The sequence below is a fragment of the Oncorhynchus mykiss genome, chromosome 5 (genome assembly GCF_057628025.1).
Source record: "Oncorhynchus mykiss isolate SJ-2025 chromosome 5, ASM5762802v1, whole genome shotgun sequence".
In the NCBI taxonomy this organism is placed as follows: domain Eukaryota; kingdom Metazoa; phylum Chordata; class Actinopteri; order Salmoniformes; family Salmonidae; genus Oncorhynchus; species Oncorhynchus mykiss.
This window is the reverse complement of record NC_143026.1, coordinates 87,264,283-87,273,303: the sequence shown is the minus strand read 5'-3', so window position 1 is coordinate 87,273,303 and position 9,021 is coordinate 87,264,283. Positions and strand designations below refer to the sequence as shown.

The window sequence follows — 9,021 nt, the reverse complement described above, 5'->3', positions numbered from 1 at the left end:
GAGGATGTGTTCAAAAACAGAACTACACACATGTTGTACTACACACCTGTTTACTACACGCCTTTTAGGCCGTAGACAAAACTTCCCAAACATCTCCTGCTCTGGGACATATCTTCCTTCACTCTCAGCTGGCTGTCCTGAATATCAATACTACTCAACATCTATCTTACTCTCCAGACTCGTCAAGCCTGTCTATTTGTCCACTGGCCGGACTGTGTGAAGACCCTGGCTCTGTGAAGACAGTGGCTCTGTGAAGATCCTGACTAAGCAGTTGGTGAGTAGCAAACCGAGGCCTCAGAATGTGCTGTGTCATACGATTGTTTTTATTTTATTTGACATTGTTATATCTGAGACAAAATAGCACCTGCTTTAGTAACTAAGCTAGTAACTGCTGATTGGTTGATCCAGGGACAATATGTACTGGACAAAAATATAAACGCAATATGCAACAATTTCAATTTTTTTACTGAATTATAGTTAATTTAAGGAAATCAGTCAATTGAAAGAAATTCATTAGATCCTAATCTATGGATTTTACATAACTGAGCAGGGGCACAGCCAGGGGTGGGCTTGGGAGCCAGGCCCAGCCAATCAGAATGAGTTTTTCCCCATAAAAAGGGCTTTATTACAGACAGAAATACACCTCAGTTTCATCAGCTGTCTGGGTGGCTGGTCTCAGATGATCCCTCAGGTGAAGAAGTCGTATGTGGAGGTCCTGGGTTGTAATGGTTACACGTGGTCTGCAGTTTGAGGCTGGTTGGTAGTACTGCCAAATTTTCTAAAATGACTTGGTAGAGAAATTAACAATAAATTCTCTGGCAACAGGTCTGGTGGACATTCCTTCAGTCAGCATGCCAATTGTACACTCCCTCAAAACTTGAGACATATGTGGCATTGTTTTCTGTGACAAAACTGCACATTTTAGAGTGGCCTTTTATTGTCCCCAACACAAGGTGCACCTGTGTAATGATCATGCTGTTTAATCAGCTTCTTGATGGATTATCTTGGCAAAGGAGAAACGCTCACTAACAGGGATGTGAACAAATGTGTGCACAAAACTTGAGAGAAATAAGCTTTTTGTGCATATGGACAATGTTTCGGATCTTTTATTTCAGCTCATGAAACATGGGACCAACACTTTACATGTTGCGTTTATATTTTTGTTCTGTAAAAATAAGGACGATCCGCAAACTTGTACTACTTGATAAAATTAGGACTTGTGACATTAGAACAGTAGAAACAGGGAGGGAAAACCTCTCCACTGATACAGAAACAGAACAGCCGGGGTAAAGGTAAATATAACACAGATTAATTAGGATGGCGGAACCATGAGACGGGCCAAATCAACCTGATACCTTGATAGGAAGAGAGAGAATACAGAGAGGAGAGAGAGAAGAAGTGGAGGAGAGGAAGAGAGAATACGGAGAGGAGAGAGAGAAGAAGTGGAGGAGAGGAAGAGAGAATACGGAGAGGAGAGAGAGAAGAAGTAGAGAAGAGAAAGAGAGAATACAGAGAGGAGAGAGAGAAGAAGTGGAGGAGAGAAAGAGATTGAATACAGAGAGGAGCGAGAGAAGAAGTGGAGGAGAGGAAGAGAGAATACAGAGAAGAGAGAGAGAAGAAGTGGAGGAGAGAAAGAGAGAATACGGAGAGGAGAGAGAGAAGAAGTGGAGGAGAGGAAGAGAGAATACAGAGAGGAGACAGAGAAGAGGTGGAGGAGAGGAAGAGAGAATACGGAGAGGAGAGAGAGAAGAGGTGGAGGAGAGGAAGAGAGAATACAGAGAGGAGACAGAGAAGAGGTGGAGGAGAGGAAGAGAGAATACGGAGAGGAGAGAGAGAATGAGCAGATGAAAGAGAAGGAGGTATCAGTAGTGAAGAGAGAAATGGAAGAGAGAAATACTGGCAGGCAGAGAGAAATACTGGCAGGCAGAGAGAAATACATGCAGGCAGAGAGTAATACTGGCAGGCAGAGAGAAATACTGGCAGGCAGAGAGAAATACTGGCAGGCAGAGAGAAATACATGCAGGCAGAGAGTAATACTGGCAGGCAGAGAGAAATACTGGCAGGCAGAGAGAAATACATGCAGGCAGAGAGTAATACTGGCAGGCAGAGAGAAATACTGGCAGGCAGAGAGAAATACTGGCAGGCAGAGAGAAATAGAGAGTGAATCTGCTCCTTTGTTTTGACTTAAATTAATCAATAAGATGTCAACAAATCGATGTTGCTGCCTATGTTTGCAGTCATGTTTTCTAAACTCAGCTGACCTCTCCAACACTAGGGGGTACAGTCTAGGGCCAACACTGCAAACAAGTCCCTGGGAAGAGCTGTCTCAGTGGGCAGCTCATATGGGCAGCTATGTCCCAATTATCTCTCCATCCTATTGTTCTCACTTATTCACTTCCCTTCATTGATTTGAAAGGAAATGACTGGTATGAGAAATATGGTGGAAACCCCCACTAACACTTGCCTTTTCGATTTGTGGAAAGTAGTGAACGAGCGCAAACCTCAGGAGACAGGAGCTATATACACCCATAACCACTAGCAATTAGCACTGGAGTTCAACACTCACCACCACCAGCCCAGGGACTCACCACTCATCACCACCAGCCCCCGGCACAGGGACTCATCACTCAACACCACCATCCCAGGGACTCAACACTCAACACCACCATCCCAGGGACTTAACACTCATCACCACCAGTCCCCAGCCCAGGGTCTCAAGACTCATCACCATGGCATTAGTAACTAATGACAACTAAGGACCGTTAATGAAGTCATGGTCTCGGCCTGTCCGTATGGTGTTGTTGTTACTGTGGCGGTCTGCCAGCCACCACTGTTGTTGTTTTTGTTGATGCTCTGCAGAACTGGCCGATCACAAATTACAGGAAGACTCATGGTCATTTATTCTAATGGTCAATTAGTTGAATACTGAATCATGCAATATCCTCTGTCTGTCTTTCCCCCTTCCCTCTCCACCACTCTCTCCCTCAAACCCCCTATCCCTCCATCCATGTCTGTCTCTATCCATGTCTGTCTGTCTGTCTGTCTGTCTTTCCCCCTTCCCTCTCCACCACTCTCTCCCTCAAACCCCCTATCCCTCCATCCATGTCTGTCTCTATCCATGTCTGTCTGTCTGTCTGTCTGTCTGTCTGTCTGGCTCGCTCGCTCTCTCTCTCTCTCTCTCTCTCCCTCCATCACACCCCTGCTCTGTGAGAGGGCTTCAGCTTCAGTGTTAAGTCAGTACAGCTCTGGTTGTTGAGAGGGTTTGGTAGTCATGAGGTTGCATTAATGATGCTCTACAGGGGGTAATGGCCACATTGCTAAGTACACCATAGCCATTTCAAATCAAATGTTATTTGTCACATGCTTTGTAAACAATAGGTGTAGACTAACAGTGAAATGCTTACTTACGGGCCTTTCCCAACAATGCATAGAGAAAGAAAAGAGAAATAGTAGAAATAATAGAAAAATAATAACACAAGGAATAAATACACATATACAGGGAGTACCAGTACCGAATCCGTGTCACCAAAAACACTCACAAACCTTTACAGATGCACAATCGAGAGCATCCTGTCGGGCAACTGCTCCGCCCACAACCGTAAGGCTCTCCAGAAGGTAGTGAGGTCTGCACAACGCATCACCGGGTGCAAACTACCTGCCCTCCAGGACACCTACACCACCCGATGTCACAGGAAGGCCAAGAAGATCATCAAGGACAACAACCACCCGAGCCACTGCCTGTTCACCCCGTTATCATCCAGAAGGCGAGGTCAGTACAGGGGCATCAAAGCTTGGACCGAGAGACTGAAAAACAGCTTCTATCTCAAGGCCATCAGACTGTTAAACAGCCATCACAAACATTGATGAAATCGATTTATCACTAGCCACTTTATATAATGCTTACATACCCTACATTACTCATCTCATACAGTGCCTTGCGAAAGTATTCGGCCCCCTTGAACTTTGCGACCTTTTGCCACATTTCAGGCTTCAAACATAAAGATATAAAACTGTATTTTTTTGTGAAGAATCAACAACAAGTGGGACACAATCATGAAGTGGAACGACATTTATTGGATATTTCAAACTTTTTTAACAAATCAAAAACTGAAAAATTGGGCGTGCAAAATGATTCAGCCCCCTTAAGTTAATACTTTGTAGCGCCACCTTTTGCTGCGATTACAGCTGTAAGTCGCTTGGGGTATGTCTCTATCAGTTTTGCACATCGAGAGACTGACATTTTTTCCCATTCCTCCTTGCAAAACAGCTCGAGCTCAGTGAGGTTGGATGGAGAGCATTTGTGAACAGCAGTTTTCAGTTCTTTCCACAGATTCTCGATTTGATTCAGGTCTGGACTTTGACTTGGCCATTCTAACACCTGGATATGTTTATTTTCGAACCATTCCATTGTAGATTTAGCTTTATGTTTTGCATCATTGTCTTGTTGGAAGACAAATCTCCGTCCCAGTCTCAGGTCTTTTGCAGACTCCATCAGGTTTTCTTCCAGAATGGTCCTGTATTTGGCTCCATCCATCTTCCCATCAATTTTAACCATCTTCCCTGTCCCTGCTGAAGAAAAGCAGGCCCAAACCATGATGCTGCCACCACCATGTTTGACAGTGGGGATGGTGTGTTCAGCTGTGTTGCTTTTACGCCAAACATAACGTTTTGCATTGTTGCCAAAAAGTTCAATTTTGGTTTCATCTGACCAGAGCACCTTCTTCCACATGTTTGGTGTGTCTCCCAGGTGGCTTGTGGCAAACTTTAAACAACACTTTTTATGGATATCTTTAAGAAATGGCTTTCTTCTTGCCACTCTTCCATAAAGGCCAGATTTGTGCAATATACAACTGATTGTTGTCCTATGGACAGAGTCTCCCACCTCAGCTGTAGATCTCTGCAGTTCATCCAGAGTGATCATGGGCCTCTTGGCTCCATCTCTGATCAGTCTTCTCCTTGTATGAGCTGAATGTTTAGAGGGACGGCCAGGTCTTGGTAGATTTGCAGTGGTCTGATAATCCTTCCATTTCAATATTATCGCTTGCACAGTGCTCCTTGGGATGTTTAAAGCTTGGGAAATCTTTTTGTATCCAAATCCGGCTTTAAACTTCTTCACAACAGTATCTCGAACCTGCCTGGTGTGTTCCTTGTTCTTCATGATGCTCTCTGCGCTTTTAACGGACCTCTGAGACTATCACAGTGCAGGTGCATTTATACGGAGACTTGATTACACACAGGTGGATTGTATTTATCATCATTAGTCATTTAGATCAACATCGGATCATTCAGAGATCCTCACTGAACTTCTGGAGAGAGTTTGCTGCACTGAAAGTAAAGGGGCTGAATAATTTTGCACGCCCAATTTTTCAGTATTGATTTGTTAAAAAAGTTTGAAATATCCAATAAATGTCGTTCCACTTCATGATTGTGTCCCACTTGTTGTTGATTCTTCACAAAAAAATACAGTTTTATATCTTTATGTTTGAAGCCTGAAATGTGGCAAAAGGTCGCAAAGTTCAAGGGGGCCGAATACTTTCGCAAGGCACTGTATGTATATATTGCACTCCATACCACCTACTGCATCTTGCCTATGCCATTCGGGCATCACTCATATATTTTTATGTACATATTCGTATTCATTCCTTTACACTTGTGTGTATAAGGTAGTTGTTGTGAAATTGTTAGGTTATGTTACTTGTTAGATATTACTGCATGGTCGGAACTAGAAGCACAAGCATTTCGCTACACTTGCTTTAACATCTGCTAACCAAGTGTATGTGACAAATACATTTGATTTGATGTGCAGGGGGGTACGAGGTAATTGAGGTAGATATGTGCAAGTTAAATAAATCAAATAAAAATAAACAGTAACAGCAGCGTATGTGATGAGTCAAAAGAGATTTGTGCAAAAAAGGATCAATGCAGATATCCCGGGTAGCGAATGGTGAACTATTTAACTAATTATTTAGCAGTCTTATAGCTTTTGGTAGAAGCTGTTCAGGGTCCTGTTGGTTCCAGACATGGTGCATCGGTACCGCTTGTCGTGCAGTAGCAGAGAGAACAGTCTATAACTTGGGTGGCTGGAGTCTTTGACAATTTTTAAGGCCTTCCTCTGACACCGCCTGGTACAGAGGTTCTGGATGTCAGAGAGCTAGACCCCAGTGATGTACTGGGCCGTATGCACTACCCTCTGTAGTGCCTTGCGGTCGGATGCCAAACATTTGCCATACCAAGTGGTGATGCAGCCAGTCAAGATGCTCTCAATGGTGCAGCTGTAGAATTGTTTGAGGATCTGGGGCCCATGTCAAATCTTTTCAGCCTCCTGAGGGGGAAGAGGTGTTGCCATGCCCGCTTCATGACTGTGTTGATGTGTGTGGACCATGATAGTTCTTTAGTGATTTTAGGGACTGCAGCCAACACCTGAGCCAGAAACCTGTACACCAAGGAAGCCTGGATAAAGTGTATTTCTCTCTCTCTCTCTCTCTCTCTATCTCTCTCTCTCTCTCTCTCTCTCTCTCGCTCTCGCTCTCTCTCACTGGCATGACACTTGGCATAAGTGCTCAATTGGCAGTAATGTATGTGTTTTTTGCCTAGCAGTTTCCAATCTTTATTGTGTAGATAACCGATTTTGCTCTCATTGTCTGTTGTTCCCCCTTTCCCTGTGTTGTGTTCATTGTTCAAATAAAAATGTATTGGTCGTATACACATATTTAGCCGATGTTATTGCAGGTGTAGCTAAATGCTTGTGTTCCTAGCTCCAACAGTGCAGTAGTAGCTAACAATTCACAACAATACATACAAATCTAAAAGTAAAATAATGGAATTAAGAAATATATAAATATTAGGACAGGCGCTGTCAGAGTAGCATAGATTAGAATACAGTAGAATACAGTATATACATATGAAAATAGTAAAACAGTATGTAAACATTATTAAAGTGACCAGTGATTCCATGTCTATGTACAAAGGGCAGCAGCCTCTAAGGTGCAGGGTAGAGTAACCAGGTGGTAGCCGGCTAGTGACAGTGACTAAGTTCAGGGCATGGTACTGGTTGGAGGCCGGCTAGTGATTGTTATTTAACAGTCTGATGGCCTTGAGATAGAAGCTGTTTTTCAGTCTCTCGATCCCAGCTTTGATGCACCTGTACTGACTTCACCCTGCGGTTGCGGGCGGTGCAGTTGCGGTACCAGGCGGTGATACAGCCCGACAGGATTCTCTTAATGGTGCATCTGTAAAAGTGATTTTGTTTAAAGGGCCCTCATACTCAATCTATTACCATCAGAGGGATAGTCTTGATGTGTCAAGCCATTTCTGCTGATTCTCTCACAGCTTTACTCTTGAGAGACAGATGGAGAGGGTCATAAAACAACAATCAGATGATCATCTCTCACAGATACATTCTCTATTGATGCTTACTCATACAATCTCTCTCTAGGCTGTCAATTCAATGTCATTCCAAGTTAAGGGCTTTATTGGCATTTGAAACAGGTTTAATGCTAAGGCTCATTGGGACTTTACAGTGATAATAACAGTACTCTGGCACATGCTATACCTGAAGACATCCCTTCTCTATGACCTGAATGTTCATTCAGTAAACAATGATTTTCAAAATGCAAACTATTAATTATAATTATGACATGAATGTTAGGCTAGTACCAACAAGGTAATAACATGTAAACATAATAATACATTTCAATGTTCTTCTGTGGCCTGAGGTGTTTCATTCATAAACCGCCACAGTTTAAATCTGAATATTTTTACTATCACCATCAATGATTCAAGATGATGATATGACTCAATCTCCTTCATTCACACAATCCCTAGACACATGCAACGTGTTGGTCCTACCACTAGCAGTTAACCCACTGTTCCCCGGGCACCGTGGATGTCGATTAAGGCAGCCCCCTGCACCTCTCTGATTCAGAGGGGTTGGGTTAAATGCGGAAGACACATTTCAGTTTAATACATTCAGTTGTACAACTGACTAGTTATCCCCCTTTCCCTTTCCTTCCTCTGTGCCTTTTCTCTATATTTTCCTATATGCCCCCCCCCCCCCTCTTTCCTTATCAACCCCCCTCTCCTTATCTCTCTCTCTTTCCTTATCACTTCCGCCAGCTTCTCTCTCTCAATTCAATTTCAATTCAAGGGGCTTTATTGGAATGGGAAACATATGTTTACATTGCTAAATCAAGTGAAATAGATAATAAACAAAAGTGAAATAAACAATACCAATTTAGCAGTAAACCTTACACTCACAAAAGTTCCATTATGTCATATTATGTCTATGTACAGTGTTGTAAGGATGTGCAAATAGTTAAAGAACAAAAGGGAAAATAAATTAACATAAACATGGGTTGTATTTACAATGGTGTTTGTTCTTCACTGGTTGCCATTTTCTTGTGGCAACAGGTCACAAATATTGCTGCTGTGATGGCTCTGCATGCATTCTGCTCTGCATGCATTATTTGGTGTTCATTATTTAGTTATCGCTCTCTTTTCACTCTCTTTTCTAATCCCGCCCACCCATCTCTCTCTCACCATTGAGAGCATCCTGACCATTTGCATCGCCGCCTGCTATGGCAAATGCTTGGCATCTGACCGTAAGGCGCTACTGAGGGTAGTGCTCACGGCCCAGTACATCACTGGGCCCAAGCTTCCTGCCATCCAGGACCTATATAATAGGAGGTGTCAGAGGAAAGCCCCAAAATTTGTCAGAGACTCCAGTCACCCAAGTCATAGACTGTTCTCTCTGCTACCGCACTGCAAGTGGTACCAGAGCACCAAGTCTAGGACCAAAAGGCTCCTTAACAGCTTCTACCCCCCAAGCCATAAGACTGCTGAACAATTAATCAAATGGCCACCAGACTATTTACATTGACCCCCCCTCCATTTGTTTTTACACTGCTGCTATTCACTGTTTATTATCTATGGATAGTCACTTCACCCCTACCTACATATACAAATTACCTCGACTAACCTGTACCCTCGCACAATGACTAGGTACTGGTACCCCCTGAATTG

The 9,021-nt window shown here is 43.2% G+C and overlaps 1 protein-coding gene across 1 annotated transcript in view; it reads left to right on the top strand.

The window, feature by feature from the left end:
* Window positions 1-9,021, top strand: part of lepr (leptin receptor) — an 80,203-nt gene continuing 71,182 nt past the window's right edge. The window contains exon 1 of the mRNA XM_021604608.3: window positions 1-274. The gene's annotated coding sequence lies outside the window, so the exon portion shown is untranslated. The remainder of the gene's footprint in view (window positions 275-9,021) is intronic.